The 17,478-nt window shown below is 30.9% G+C and overlaps 1 protein-coding gene across 2 annotated transcripts in view; it reads left to right on the top strand.

Annotated features, from left to right (window-relative positions):
* The window catches only part of LOC125069342 (ADP-ribosylation factor-like protein 4C), a 54,437-nt gene that overhangs the window by 14,597 nt on the left and 22,362 nt on the right, over nt 1-17,478 (top strand). Inside the window, exon 2 of one of the 2 annotated variants that reach the window (XM_047678806.1) lies at nt 10,926-10,951. The exons of the other annotated variant lie outside the window; for it this stretch is intronic. The gene's annotated coding sequence lies outside the window, so the exon portion shown is untranslated. The remainder of the gene's footprint in view (nt 1-10,925; nt 10,952-17,478) is intronic. 2 annotated transcript variants of the gene reach the window in all.

The following is a 17,478-nucleotide window of genomic DNA, read 5'->3' as shown; positions in this document are numbered from 1 at the left end:
GATGTCAATGTTTATTGATTTTCTAGGTTTACTCCGTTTCTGTTCTTATATTAAATATATTTTTACGCATTATTGTATATAAATAATTGTTTTATTCATTACTTAGTGTACACACGTAATGGTAAACTGATAATTAGTTTTAGTGTTTTAGTCTTATAAATTTAATCGTTTGCAAAGTTTGAATAATAATTACTTAAGTGGTTACAATGATTTATAAAATATGTGTATATAGTATATAGTATGTTAAGAGAAACTTCAGACATAAATCTTAGCGTGACTTCATTCACAAGGTTTTAGATAAACCTTTGTGTAGACTTATGTAATGGTTTATTGACTCATGCATATAATGAATAATGATATATTTGTGTAATGTTTATTTAGGCTTCTTGTACGTGGCGCCGCAGCCATACCGGCGCCGGACCGCAAGCTTATGCTTATGAATAAAAACCGCATCGCTGCCGCGCCGCAATTTTGTTTACATAATTTTTTCATTACATTAATATTGCTTACATTTCGTCAGTGTAATGTATCCTAAGCAGCTATTCACAAAGGCATTGTTGTGTTACACATTCTATGATCATCCGTACGTATTCCATACGTCTCCGTAATATCTTATTTCTTTACAAAGAACATGAAATTCAGTCTTATGGACTAATACACGGCACAGGTACCTTTTACCGCGTCCTGCGTTTATTACTTTGTTTTCGCCATTCTTTGTCGATGATTATTATTATTATTACTATATAATGTTACATATTTGATTTCGTCATGGCTGCGAAAGTCGACAATAATCGATCGGTTATTATTGTAAAATATGTATGAATTGACTGTCAAAGCTTTGGCTCTTAGAGTGTTAATAAGTATAATAATTATAGGCTCGCTAAATATACGAGTATCTATTTTCTTTCCCTCTGTAGACTAATAAATGCTAATCTGGTTTAAAAGCAATTACTGTAGGCGAAGGAAACGATATTTAATGCTCGATATAAACTTAAGTATTTGAGGTTCCACGAAATGAGATTTTTCAAGTTTGGCATTAATAGTCTAAATAACAAATAACTAATGTCAAATTGTTTTTCAGTGTATTGCGCTACGTATTTTTTATTTTATAATGCAGAATTTTGTTTCATCGGTGTCATCACTTTTACAGAAGCCAGAGGTAGTAAAATATAAACCCTTTTATATTCTACATAACAAGACACACAGAAGTATTTTTTTTTAACATACAAAGACACAAAAAAGACTATCATTTGTCGAATTAATGCCAGACACGGTGTCTAAGATATGTACTTTACACTTTCCCTTTATATCGGGTGAAGTAAATAACCCGGACAAGTCTATAAGGGTCCTAAAACCAGGACTAATAATTAATGATTCTTATAAGATATAAGTAATTCATTTTATATTTATTTATTTATGTTATGAAGGCAGATGGAACAGACCATATGATATGTTTTGCACCATCGCCCAGAGACTAGCATTGTAAGAACTATAAACGTGAATCTAAGAACTCGTACCTCTTGTGTAACGACACTGGCTTACTCACTATTCAAACAATACAGCAACATAGTATTCACGTTTAGAGGTAGAATTATTATTGACGAACGTGTGGCACAAATTCAAAGAGGCCTACACGAAGCCCTACCACAAAGTAAAATAGCTATTAAAAATATTACTATTGTTAACTAAATACTCGTAAACAAATCTATCAGATTTAAATAGCACAATAGTGCTAATCAAATCTGTAACATTTCTCATAAATCAAGATAAGATGAATAGTATTCGCTTATCAGCAATAAAAAGTAAAATAAAACTGTTTAAAATACAACGCTCTGATTGTTATAACGATATCTAATATCCCTTTTGTGAATACAAACAAAAGCAAAAACCACGAAAATGATACAATGCTTATAAAACTGTGATATAGTCATACATAAACATTACATACGTATAGAGTATTGTGTTTAAACAATAGCTGTGAAGTAACGTGTATTCGCTAATCCCATACGATTTTCATTTACTGATATGTTATTGCAAATCAAGTAATGAAAACAGTGGCGGAAATCAAGATTAGAATTAGACTATAAGCCTATCATTTATGAGCCCATTTTCGGAAGGGATCTTTCTGCGGGTATTGGCTTTCACTTACAAATAGTTTGATATAAATGCTACGGGATATCTATATAATTCAAAAATATATTATTTACGTTTTCTAAGAACTATACAATTAAACGTTGTAAAACATATTAAATCTGCCCCTATATGATATGTATTTTATATACGTTTAACTCAAATCAATATATACTTCATTCATGAAAGCTCTTTTTCAGTGTCGAAATGTATATATAATACACGTAGAGTTTAAATTTGTATTATATTATGCAAAACTTCGCATCTGCGAGTATATCGTTATATAATTGTATGTTCAAAGTTTCGCGTGTGCGTGTTTTCTAAAATCTATTCATGCTAATTAACATACTGATTTTGAAGTAACTTTAAATGCAATATGAAGCTTTTCGACTACTTCAATATTGCAACTCTAACATCGTATACCAGAGAGACAGAATTTTTTTTTTAAATTAACTTTATCTAAAAATACATATAAACTTTATGCAATTTCAAAGAGTACAACCTGCTTGCATTTCGTACATCTACGCAATACCGATCTCATTAGTTACATGAGCGAGCACTACACTACTAACGAATCCCCCAGATGACTTTTATAATTTCACAGTAAAATCTCCCCAACTGCACTGATACTACGACATATTTTTGCTAAATTTCAGATAGATAAATATTTAAAATGAATGTTGGAGCCTGTTTTCATTTCTTTTGAAGTTTTCAAAATATTTACCATTTTAATAAAATCCTCAGAATACTTATTGAACATATTTATCAATGAATACCTGTTTTTTTTTTTTAACTAAGAAACTTTCTTTTAAAACGATATTATCGTTTTAAAAATGATATCGTCACGCTGTATTGTAAACGTACTCCATATAGATCCCCTTTTTTCCTGTATGTATATAAGCGTATAAGTAGATTGTATCGCTTCCGGACTCTTCACAATGATCGGTCGACCGGAAGCTCGGCACGTGCGACTGTCATGCAAAGAACCAGGCCGTCAGACACCATCACAGATAATGATACAGCTACCTATAACTGCGCGTGTACTGATTTAAGCCAATATTTTAACGCTCATATTTTTCACACCTATTTCAAATTAACATTGGAAAAAATGTGACAAAGTATCGTGTAAATATTCTACATTGATATGATACTATTTATATTCAAATCCTATCTTGCTTTTCTTTATTTTAAGTTATACACATTTTCACAGAGTTCTAACTACTTTTAATAATTATATTTTCTTTTGTTTGCTCAATATATTTTCTAGATATTTTTTATGAAAATTTGGCTTCTAAGTTCTATTTTTGGTTGACGCTGAGGTTTATGTTAGATTTTTACTCAGATAAAAGGTGGAGCTTATCTTATCATGATTTATTGCAGACAATTGTAATCGAGATAAAACTATACGAAATTGTGTTACGCAAAACCTTAACATCATAATATGCTAATCATGTTAGCCCATACAATTTTTTATCTTACTTTTCGATTATATTGATGTACAAAAATATACCATAAATTTGGTCATTCATCCTTTTTATATAAACAATTCTTCACAATTTTGATACCCTTGCCTCTTGTGTATTTTTCTATTGTTTTGATTCATCATTTAGGAAGGTTGGATCAGTTAACCATAAAATAAATAAATCATAATATGAAACACCAATACTTGAAAAGACTTTGCTATGCGAGTTTCGTGCCGTTTCGTCTCGATGAAGGTTGCTTTCTGAAACCGTGGTAGAGTTGAAATGTTGCCGATTCAAAAATTATTTCAATGAAAAGTTTAATTCTATTATCTATTAATCCATTTGATTTTGAATAAATAAATGCAGTGCTACCATATGAAAATAAATTAAAACGTGTGGTATTGAGGCCCTAGTATCTGTACTATGTTTGAGTCGTCAATGGCGTAAATTGCAGCGGTACCACAGTTTGTTGGCACTTTTTGTCATCCACCCTTTTAAATCAGCGATGAGAGTTCTCTTTGTCCAACGTGTTCCATTGACTGCACCCTTATGAATGTTTCATTGTTAAACCGCCATTGACTAACGCAATTATGTGGAAGGATTTATGGAAGAACAGTTTTTACTGTGTTCTGGTTTTATGTTATTATATTGTGATACTAATTGGAGTACAAATCTAGAATTTTATAAAGCCAGATAAACCGTTGTGTTTTATACTAATATATAAAACAATTTAAAATGTCACGTTACTATATTAGCTAGCTTATACGGCGAAAACCTCGGTGTCCAGACTTCGAATCCCGTGTAAAGTAAAAGAGTTTTTATCATGAAATTTTTACCAAAATTCTAGTCTCAGTAAATTGATAATGTATGTACGTATGTATGTTTTATTTTTCTTCGATCTCATCGCCTTATCATCGGACTATGAGTGAACAAATAACTAGAAAATACATCTGTGTTTTGACCAACATTGGTTTTATATAACATCTCCTGCCCAATTGTATAGTCTTTAGGATTATCTGCTAATTATCATTATTATTTACTGTAACATGTTGAAAGTATGAATAGTCTACTAATGATAAATGCCTACGTTATTACGCGTCTAATCAGCACTGTATAGGGTCGAGCCATAGTATTCGGAAACATCAAACAATTCTTAAAAAAACTGTTATTGTTTAAAACAGATAATTTACTTAAGATACACTAATATATAATTGTAGTTATGTTTTAAATACAGCCCTATAATTAATATAGCAAAATAAAGCCTATAAAATAAAATAAGGCTTATAATTATATTGTATAAATGGAGACTTGCCAAATTTTGTATAAATTTATATAAAGTTAATATCTATGTCCTCTCACCTTAATATATAATAAAAAGGTTACCTTTTTATTTTCAGAAATCATGTGTATTTAGATTTACATATAAACAGACTCAAAATATAAAATAGGTATTGTGACAATTTTCTTCCATTTGGGCTTCAGAGTCCAAACAAAATTCCTAAGGCGTAAAACAATGTTTCACTCACCATTTCTATCTAAAAACATCAAAATATTACAAACTACAAAGGTAGTTTGTAATATTTTGATGAGGCTAAAGAGCCTATGTCCTTCCCTGGGTCTCAAACTATCTACATAACAAATTTCACTTACGCATTTTTAATATTAATATAAATTATTCCTTTTTCGCAGTATTATAAATCATTTATTGATTATTATTCATTCACACGAGCTTGGGCAAATCTCGCCTCCAAGAGTATAATATTAAAATGATACATTATCATTAAACCGTAGTGTGCAAACGGCACAGGCACAATGAGCGGCCTTTTTTCTTATCAAGCTTTTCTTTATCTTTGCGTTTTCTTCAATGACCGTAGTTGCTTGGTTGATATACGCGAACTCAACTAGTAGGTATCTCCTCTAGATAGAACGGCGTCCCTCTCGAAGCTTTAAAAAAATAATCACACGCGAACCGAGATATACCCGACTAGACTCGTCCTCCTTAAATGGAAAGGAAGAGGGCTGATTTTTTTTTCACATTAACAGCCTGTAAATTTCCCACTGCTGGGTTAAAGGCCTCCTCTCCCTTTGAGGAGAAGGTTTGGAGCATATTCCACCACGCTGCTCCAATGCGGGTTGGTGGAATACACATGTGGCAGAATTTCGTTGAAATTAGACACATGCAGGTTTCCTCGCGATGTTTTCCTTCACCGCCGAGCACAAGATGAATTATAAACACAAATTAAGCACATAAAAGAGGGCTGATACGTTTACCTTTTTATTTTATTTATAAATTGGTTTTATAAATATATTAGTATCTGTCTTTAATCTACAGACACGGCTCTAACCAATTTAACAATAAAATTAATATCATTAATAAATGTTTTGAGTTATTATTAAATTTTTTGTGGCTCTTATTTGTCCCGATATGTTATTATTCTTGACTATAAAGGGCAATGACATAATAAATAGCAGAATGAAGATAGACGCTTACGATTGTACGTCAATTTAACTTAATCATAAATGTGTATGCCCTAATTGAATTATTGAAAGTAATATTACTGAAACGATTTATTTATGTATATTTACCTTTATGTGTATTAATATAACAAAATACTCTTTTATTTATAGAATTTTGTTTTTATTATAATATATATATAATAAGTGACTACAAAAATCTTTATATTATTTCATATGCTAAAGTCATATAACATATTCAACAATCGTTATTTACCAATTACGTAAATCAGATGCCGGCTTATTTTACCAATAACTTTTTTAACGTGGATATTGTTCAAACTAAAAATAAATAAACGTTCAAGCAAGGTACAAGCAATTATACCCTAACATAGATTTTATTATTATTGGGTGTCAATTACCTTACCCCGCAATATTGAAACGAGATGCCCCACTGAATAACCAAAGATTACGGAAACCCGGGCAAGCACGGCATTCATGTCCTTAACTTTTTTTAAATAACATTATCTCGTGTTTAACGTGTATACACGTGAATGATCTGAAAATGAATATCGAAGTGTGCGATGAAAATCTGTCCGATGTGTATCGACGCATTGGAGCAACGTGATCAAATAAGTACCAGAGTCTCCCATTTGCAAGCTGTTACCGTGACATTGGTGTTTGACTGATCTCGTTTTATCTCGAATGTCTGCTTCGATCCTCAAAGGGTTACTACATTTATAGCGCAGCCAGCTTCGGTCATAAATCTAAAGTTAAACCCACTGGTAGTTTCTTTTGATTCTATAATTATAAATAGTTGATAGCGTTTTATTTTTAAACATGTTAAAGTTTTCAATATAAATCTAATTTCTATATTACTATTTTTTTCTCGTTTTATTTTTATTTGTCTTATAAACTTTTTTTTATTAGTGTATAATATTAGGGACTCGGCACGGTTTCACTCGCGTTAAGCGTTACTACTCCCCCGTGGGTCGTAGCGTTATAGTCTACGTCGTTATACGTTTCTCAATAAATGGGCTAGAAATGCAAAAAAGAATGTTTACTACTGTACTAGTAAATCCTGAGAATAGTGCGTTTAACAAACCAAATAATATCAGTCGTATCGAGTCGTAGTATTCAATTGTACAAGCAGAAATTGTCAGGCATACTTTTGTATCTGTCTATATATAGGAATGTCAATTGTCTTGGCGAAGGTTTATACGTTATAAAAGTTTATGTGACGTCATCTAGGGTGAGTTACAATAAATGTATAGCATAAATACCTCCATGAAATACATATATGTATAAACATTCATGGTCATCGGTCAAACGGTGTAGACGTCCATTAATTTCGAACTGTTATATACCAAAGATTAAACAATCACACAGCCAAATGACAAAGAAAAAATGGTAATTGTTTTAACTATAACTCAAATGTTGCACATAATCTAATAAAACAAGACTAATAATACGGCGAAAAAAATACACAACTACTCAAACAAATATGTTTGAGTATAATTTTAAATGCATTGCATATTCATATAACAGTCCTACAACGTACAAACATCCTTTGATATGAAACGACCCTCTACAAGATCTATTTTCTCTTCAACCGAGGCAGAAATTCGATCAGTAACGATGCCGATGCAGAAACAAAATAGCACATACTATGTCTAACATACATATAAGTGAAACGACGAATGTAATAGTCTTCTATATTCAAATACATTGTTTTCCAATACATAATATAATGTTTCGTTTTGTATTATAATAATTATAAATCTCATTAATATTTATAAAACTTTCTACGTTCACATTTATCATAGATAAATGATAAACAATCTACACATACATTGTAATTGTCACTTGTAAAGTTTTTTTTTTTTTTTATTATTGGTATATATTATAAAGTATTCAATTCTACAATGAAAGGTTGCGTGCAATGGAGTACATATGACATAAGTGAAACTATTTGTTGCATCACAAACTTTATAAACGTTACATATAGACTTTTTTTTTTTACGCAATAAGTTGCAAACGGGCAGGAGGCTCACCTGATGGAAAGAGCCGTCCATGGACATCTGCAACACCGGAGATGCGTTGCCGGCCTTTCAGGAATGTGTACGCATTTTTCTTGAAGGTTCTCGAAGTCACATCGGTTCCGAAAAACCGCCGTCGAAAGACGGTTGTGTGATTGCACCGTTTCTATAATGTGTTTCGTTAAATAATATAATGGTCAAAATTGATACGTTTAAAATAGAAACTTCTCATTTTTTACATATACTGCACCAGAAGATGTTTTACTTCAAAAATCACTGTAAATGCTTAGAACTTCGGCAATGGTGTCTAAACTAAGATACCTTGAAGTTTTGAGAGTCTTCACCTCTATAGTTCAGGGTATCTCCTGATCGAATTTCAGCCACAGCAGCTATTCTCAGAGACTACTGAACATCGGAAGAGAATAATGAATGAATGAATCAAGCGCAGTAGAATTTTTTTTTAACTTCCATATCTCGGAATACATTTCCAGTGTAACACTGTCAATCAACGTATGACACTTGGTCTCTGTTGAGATTTTTTCGCCAAAACAATAGTAGCTTTTATTGGACCGACTTACAGGTTTATAAAGCGAGCCACAGACTACAACGAACAAATTATGCCAGGACATTCAAAGTTCCTTGGGGATTTTCAAAATACTGCATCTGAATAAATGCCCATACAATACAATATATACATACAAATATATTACGAATTCGTAAAACTATATGTTTATGTAAATCCACTACAAAACCAACATACAGCAATAATGACGTTTGACCCAGTCTCTGACATTGAACCCGTATTTAATCATGCGTATCATAGTATTTTCGGTTACATTTCACGTGAAGAAACAATATGACAATCCAATTTACACTTGAAAAAATCATAACGTTACTAACAAACTGAAAAAGGAATCATTTTTATTTGAAATCAATTTTAATTAGGTCTGCTCGAAGCCAACTAAAACGTAATACCAATCAGCAATAAAATTAAAGACATATCCACGTGAAATATGACACCTTTGATCGCAATTTGACATCGTATTAATGATTTATCCAGTGCCAAAATCCAGCTGAAGAATTCTTTATTGGTCGAAGTATTGATCTTTTTACTAAAAATAGTATGTCATTGGAAATTCAAAACTGAAACTCAAAGTTCCTCTACCGCTTTAGTAATCTCGGGACGCAGTTTCGATCGAAGCGACGACACTGAATAGTATCTATTAGTTGGCTCTAATGCATTTTTATCTTTACAGCCTACGTATTAAGGCTCAAAATAGTTTTATTATCGAATAAACTTTTAATATCTTCTATGAAACTCTCGCTAACTTACGTCATCGGAGTTTTTGTGCTGCGAAAGGAAAACTTTTACGTACATATTTTCAATAACAATAAATTATTGGGATAAGCCCCTATATTTGATTGAAAATAATAAAGCGAAATAATATAAAATTAATAATGTATCTACTATATATTTATAATTTGAAAAAAACATTATATATAAATGAAAATGCATACAATTATACAATATACAAAATAATTGAATGAAATCATTGTGTTCAAGAAATTCTGAGAGTATATATATTTAGAAAGTCTATCAGATAATAACGCATTCGTCTTGGTGTACGACCTTTGGGCTTGTTATTATCATGTCATATTTGTTACTAAATATCATAATATTATCTAAACATGCTGCAATGCACACAGTTATCGATGTACAAAATAATCAATTTTATTATTATTACGTAATTAAATTATCTGATAACATTGTCGTTCATGCTTCAAAACGCATGTTTATTTGATTATACATTACATTTATAAATTAACGAGTTTTGATATATTAATTTTAATAAATTTCTTCATATTTTAATATTAATTAATTAAAAACCACACATCACATTAACCTGGATAAAATGAAAAGTGTACCTGCAGTCCTACATACAGCTTATTTTATTTATCTTTTTGTTGTATTGACGTGAAAAATACCTCTACATACACATTTACGGGCGTGTTCTATTTAAATGAGACTTATGTATAAAAACCGAAACGTAAAAGCACATTTACAAAGAAAATATTAGCTTGTTTCTCGATACCCAATGCCACCTATAATAAGTTAACCAACGGGAAAATCATAAAAATATAAATATTTTTGTCACTACATTTATTAAAATAAAATCAAATACCAGTCAGCAGAACAAAGAGATAATATGACTTATCTTTTTTATAGGTTGACAGAAATAATTCGGCAACGAATTCGAATATTTGACATAAATATGACGAAATGAATTTGATATTGCTTTCGTTTTTTTAAATATAACTCAAATTGGAATTACTTTACGCTTTGCTTTTTTTATTAAGAGAAGGTATTCATACGAAAAAAAAAACACAATGTTTGTGTAAACAATTTAATTAACATATTTCGTTAACAAGAAACTATTATCGTTTTATTAAAGTGTAATTAGTAATTGCAAATATTTGTGACATTGATTTATTGCCTAGTGAGCGGATGGAACATTTTCGAATCTGAAGACGACTCCATTGTAATGATCCAATCGCATTTCGTTCTAGCATTCATTATTCAAAAGATTATTTCATTCGATGGCTACATTATTATTCCACCCACGGCTTTGAAATGCTTTAACAAAGGGATAAATTGAGATTAATCGAATTGGTTTCCGTACAATGTGTGTGTATGTGACTGAACATCTTGCGGTCTCATACGCCCATTTGTTATTGGCTTAAACGAAGTATATTTAACAAAACAATCACTGTTCACACGTTTTTTTTATAACAGTTTCGACTTATATAGGAAATATTTTAAAAAAAGTTTTTTTTTCAGATTTGAACGGCTGGACAAATATCTAGGTAAGCATTTAAACGAGTGCCAACATACGATATTACTAAATTTGTTTTTTGTAAGTTTAATCAAAATTATTATTAATTTCCTTGAATTGTGAACAAATTTCATTACCTATTTAATGTTGAAAAGCATGTGAGAACATAGTAATCCAATCAACAATGCCATTATTATAAAACAAATCTATGTGAGAAATTACTCCGTTGTCCTATTAAAGATTTCAATCGACTAAAGTAAGAGGAAAACATTTTTGTTAGGAATGAAAACATCACCTGCGCTACCCTTAAATGGTTAATAACGTTCGCAATTCATTACATACCCTACATAGACAAAGTTAATTAAAGTATAATTCTCATTATACAGTACTGGCTGTACAATATATTGACGGCATAGATATACAAATACATATAATTATTCATAAACCTATAATTATGTCACTAATTTTTCTCCTTTATATTAATTATTATATTCAGTCCACCAAATCTTATCATGCATTCAATCTTGGAGCTGTATACATATATATATATATAGCTAGAAGAACGATAATCCGATAACATTTTATAAATAGTTATATATAAATGTTACTAATACAAAAAAAAAATAATATAAAAACATATTCGATATCTGCAAAGTGATTAAATCAAATATGCTACGTAACATCAGTAGTGCAAGGTGCTTCCTCCCATAAGCTGTTTGCGCATCCGGATACAAAGTGGTCCAATGCACAGATTTGAAGCACATGTGTGGGAACATACACCCCCTCGCAGGGTGCAGCTGTGACTGTGGGAATATGCGGAGATAGATCAATAAATAAACGCAGTCATTGTTTGCTTAAATAACATTCCTATTCACTTATATAATTTATAGTCAATTGATGCTTTTATATAAATATCTAATATCTTATTGAACTGAATAATCAGTAATCTTCCTAGCCAGTTTTGGCCACAGCGATGTCGCGTTCCATATATGTGAGTATGAATTATTTTAGTATGGCATATAAAGCCGATTTTATGGGAATGCATATAGTTACATTTTGGGCATGTTAAAATCCCGCCGACATAATTGTGTGATATGACCGACGATATGCTGGCCTTTAAACAGTCACACTTCCTGTCACGTTCAAGAAAACGTTCCGTTTCATAACCGTTAAGTCCTGTCACATGGATATAACATATACATTAAATTTTATTATATATTAGCTGTTTCCCGCCACTTAATCTTTAGATTCCGTAATTTATATGACTATGTCCTTCTCCTATAGTCTCCAAACTCCTGTATATTAAAATTAATTATGATCAGTTTAGTATTTTGGTCGTGATGAGATAACAAACGAATAAGCACAACTGCTTTCGCATTTATAATATTTATCTGATAAGTCGCTCAGAATTGATAATTCAAGCTAATTAGGTCGAATATAAATAATGATAATTATAATATATCATATATTTTATTATATTGTTATCATTAACATAGCATTAAAAGTATGTAAAATTTATTTCCAAAACTTTGTGTTCATTAACATAACTAACATCTAAACCAGATGTAGTAAAAAAAGACAGTCGGATACACTTTAAAGTCTATGACAATCCGCGCTGTTCTGAAGTATTCGTCATTCTCCATTCATTCGTCAACGTGGGCATAGTTTCATAATATGCAGAATAGACAATGGAATCCTGAGACAAAAGGACGAGATACACGCTTGAAATACCGCAGACTGTATGTAAACAATAGGGAAGTGGGCCAGCGACGATCTCGAGACATTCGAGCCTCTTTATGAAGTGTGGAACTTTTACCATACTTGCCTTGTACTATTCTAATATGATCTATTTTCAAATAAATATTTGAACATTAATTTAATTATCATAATACCTCCTTTGATGCAAGCACACTAACCACAATTCCACGTGGTCAATAATTGTAAAGTGGATATTTTTAATTTACTTAACTGACTTACATCCCGAGGTCAAATGTTCTATTTTAAGATAGGTCAGTGCTGTGCTGATAAATTCTCAATTGCAGCCAGAAGAAATTTGCAGGTCTTGCACCTGAAATCTTTCTGTGTATGTCGGATTGCCATTATAAAATAATACTTAAAGCTAATTTATATTATATGTGCTACCAAAATATATATTTTAATGAATATTCAATAGTTAATTTTATATTCTACTGCTGTAGATAACGGACGTTTGTGTATAACATTAATAACGTCTTCTAACACCCACGATTTAGTAGACAAAAAAAGTAAGAAATCCATTACAATATCAACGTAAAAAACTGTTGACTTCGCGGCTATTACTAAACATCTAATAGGATCTGAGTCATTATTGTGATATTTAGTCACTCTTACAGAGCGGGCACAAAATTAAACAAAAGCTGATATATTTATTTATTAACCATGGCGTTTTAAGTGATCATCTAACATTGAAATTTAGAATCTTTGTAATTTCATACAAAACATTTTTATGTTTTTTTTTTTTTTATTTAAGATTATTATGTTATGTAGTAACTGTATTAAATAATAAGCTTATATTTAGTCGTTAAAAAAATACATACAGTTGCTTAAATATGAAATATTAAGATGAGATAGACATTTAAAGACACTAAGATATTGCTATAAGGGATTGATGTTTCACAAATTAATCAAATAATTATTTCATTTAATTAATGTCCACGAAAATAAGGAAAGGTAAATTTGTATCTTTAACAAAAGTTAATTTCGAAGTATAAGTTCTATGCCGTGAATATAATGGGTTTAAACAAATTTTATTGTTCCAAGAAGCAGACGGTAGGAAGTTTATTATGGCCGTTAAGTATTTTATCGTTATTTGTTTTTAGATTGAGAACAATATGAGTTAGGATCTTTAATTAAAAAGCCATTCACAAAGGCGTTTTATTTGCTTATATTTAAATGAAAAAACTAATAAGATCTTAATAAAATAATATAAAAATAGAGAATGTATAAACTCTAGATTTTTTGAAAAAAAAAAACAATTATTTATATTTTTAAATAATAAAAGAATAACTTCGAAAACATTCATCAGACAAATAGCAATCAAAACGATCCGTAAGGGACTGAAATAACTAAGAAAAACATGTAGTCATCCAAGCTATAACAATATTTCTTCCAACGTGAGTTATTTAAAACTCACATTATCATACTACTTGATAAATGTTTTGTTCGTATTAAAATTATAAGTCTAAACATACCTAACTCTGTTGTAACCCTGTTCTCGAGTTTGCGTTGACAATATATGACGCTGAGTGTTGATTAGCGAGACAAAAGGTAATCCATAACCTTTTATAGTTATGATTTTAGTGAACATATTTCCCTTAGTCATACTAACAATAACTTTAATAACAAGAATCCAGACTTCTAGAAACGATATTACAAAGACAGAAGATGTACATCCTTTACGTTTAAAGAATATTTTCAAACATTATTTTTATTATCCTACCTTTATATTAATACAATAATATATTTTATCTTTTATTTATTATTTAATAGTAATTTTAAATATATATTGTATCTAACTAGAAAACAAAGGGATGCTTGACTGCGTCACTGGCAATAAAGTTGGCTTAGCTAGTACATTATATCCCTCATTAGCTTGTTGCTCGCTGAGTGATGGGCAAATAAATAGGTCGGATATTAGGGGACAGAAATGAGAACGACCTAGTGGGACACTCACAGTGCCATCTTTGTGATTGATGGAACGTTACGCAAATAGAATTCACTAATATAAATTTTACCACGATCAATCTGTACTGTACATAACATGTTTGTTATGTTACAGACCTGGCTTATTGCTCGACCCGTCTAGATGATCAAGTGCCCTGTGACCTGGTTTCAAATATCGAGTTGGGCCAATAAGAAACTATTGAGTTTTTGTGTCAAGATTTTTTTTACACGATCGATCCTATACTCTTCTCTTCGTCGGATTTTCTGTCTCATCAAATGAGAAAAAATAAATTGAACTTATGATTGCGTACACACACTATAGTATATCCAGTGCTATGATACAGTGTAGTGGCCGAGAAAAGTCCTAGATCATATTAATAACGATGATGATATATCATCATTATTATTCTGAGCTAGAAAGTCTTCCCTGCTTTTTTACTCGTGCAAGTTCATATGCAAAGTATAAAATATCAATTATGTTAAAATTAAGTGTGTTGTAAATTATGCCAGAAAAAATGATAAAATAGACGTAAGGCAGATTTTACAACCTGGCGTCAGCTCTGCTTGGAAATGCCTATCTTGGTAGTCTGTATCAACCCATATGCTGACGTCTCCGTCATCAAATGAGGTGATACACCGAGTGCTGGTAATAATCATAGACGCACTTGACAGATAACATACCTCAGTCAGCTCTATTGACTGACTGACTTGGTAGGTGGACTGGTTAGAATTCCAGTTGAATATAATAAGGCAATATTTCATTATTTTGGAAACAACGACGCGTTTACTGTTATTGCAATAACATATATACTTTTTACATTTCATTCTTACAGTTCACTAATTACTTATATTTAACTAGACATAACTGACTTGCTTTCTACCGTAACTGAATAAATAAAAACATACATTTAATTAACATAAAGCTACTTCTAATCTCCAAATTCCTATACAAATTATTTATTTTAATCTTTTAATACGAAAAGATTAGCCTTTCCTGTTAATAAAGTTCAATGGCCTCTATTCCAGTCACATTAATTATAATAAAATCTGAACTATAATTGACATTTTATTATTGCTAGTCTATGTCCATCTTTGTTAAAGATCAACCAAGCTGTAATCACTGTCACGGTATAACCGTAATACGTCACAGCATTAATTTTTAATTATTCAACAAGACAAAAAGACCTCCCAAACCGAAACCAGTAACCAATAATAGCACTTAAATTACAATAATAAAGGCTATTATTGTGTGTTATTTATAATAGATTTAGAATTTTCATTGCCACTAAAAAAATAACCAAGTTATAGAGTATAACGGAATGGAAAGGTTTCTTTTTGCCTTTTTACTTTCTTGACATGAACAAGGACTTCAAAAAATTGTACATGTTTTCATAGAATTTAACAACATCAGAAGACGGAGGAAGTACACTTTGTTCATTATCAAAACAAAGATACTTTATATAAGAAGGCTTGTTATAAGTGTTTTTGAATCGACATTTTTCAACAAACAAAGTTATAAATGCTACCTAGAAGCTAAAGAAAACTCAGCTTGTTCATTTATTTTCATTTAAATTCATAAAACAAAAAAGAATACACCTTCTTTATATGCAAATGCTGCTCAAACACCTCTCGTTTAGGGCAAATCATTAGTATTTTATTCCACCACGCCGCTCTGCTCCTATATGAATTGGCGAGAATAGAGAAATTTAGATTTCTTATAAATAACTTTCTTTACCGAAGGCAGCGACAGACATTTGTTAATCCCAGTTTATTACATGGAAATATCTTTGACGCGTGACCTGGATTTCAGAACCTCTCTTGATTGATTTCTATATGTACTATCGAGCAATTTCGTTTTATATAAAGAAAAGAAAAGTGGTCGAGAATTTTACTTGACCAAGTTTTTTATTGACCAACCAATATTAGAGCATCAAGTATTCAGTAGGCTCAATCGGTTCAGCGTCTAGAACACGTGAATCTTAACCGAAGGCATAAGGCTTCATACCTGAGCTAGCACCACTCATTCTCGGTAACAATAGAAAACATCGTGAGGGAATGTGTATTGAATGAAACTCCACTCACATGTTCAATCAACCCGCAATGGAACAGATTGGTGAAATAAGCCTCAAACCATCACTCCAAGAGGAGACCTTTGCCGAACCGTAGGAGAATTGCTAGCTTATTTCCTTTTATCAAGAGTCCTTAATCCGGAACTGCCCGCAATAATATAGAAAGGAAAATAACCAACGACGTTCAATAATATGTTTTGATAACCTAATGTCGATAACACGCTCGTTAAACTTTCTATTTACGTAAAACGGTAGAAAGCATCTTAGTTTATCTCTGAATCGTTTCATTTATATTCTTGAAAATATATTCATACATACGTGATTATTTTTTTGTCGTGTACACTTTTATTTTCTTTTACAAAATCTTTCTTTCAAAGACATTCAAATGTTTCTTGAAGAAAAGCCTTCGCAGATATCAAATGTTTTACTTCGAAACCCTCTTTGGAAAACATCCAATTTAATCAAGAAAATCGAATCAAAAGCCAGACCCTTAGATTATCAGCAAACTGTTACGTATAACTATATTACTAAGAATAAGTTACAAACCAATAATTGTATTTCTATCAATCATTTGATCTTCATAATAAAGAAGAGATTTCGTCTACTTGAGTGGAAATTATTTAGAACATTAATCATAATAGTTTTTAATCTGTTTAATAACTTAATGTATGTATGTATGTATGTATGTTGAATATGTAATATTATATTATATTTTTGACATAGCCGTTAATAAAATTTTAGTTTTGAACGATTTTCAGACGAGCACTCAGATACTATTACATACGCC

The sequence above is a fragment of the Vanessa atalanta genome, chromosome 15 (assembly GCF_905147765.1).
Source record: "Vanessa atalanta chromosome 15, ilVanAtal1.2, whole genome shotgun sequence".
Lineage (NCBI taxonomy): Eukaryota > Metazoa > Arthropoda > Insecta > Lepidoptera > Nymphalidae > Vanessa > Vanessa atalanta.
This window is presented reverse-complemented; position numbering and strand designations above follow the sequence as displayed.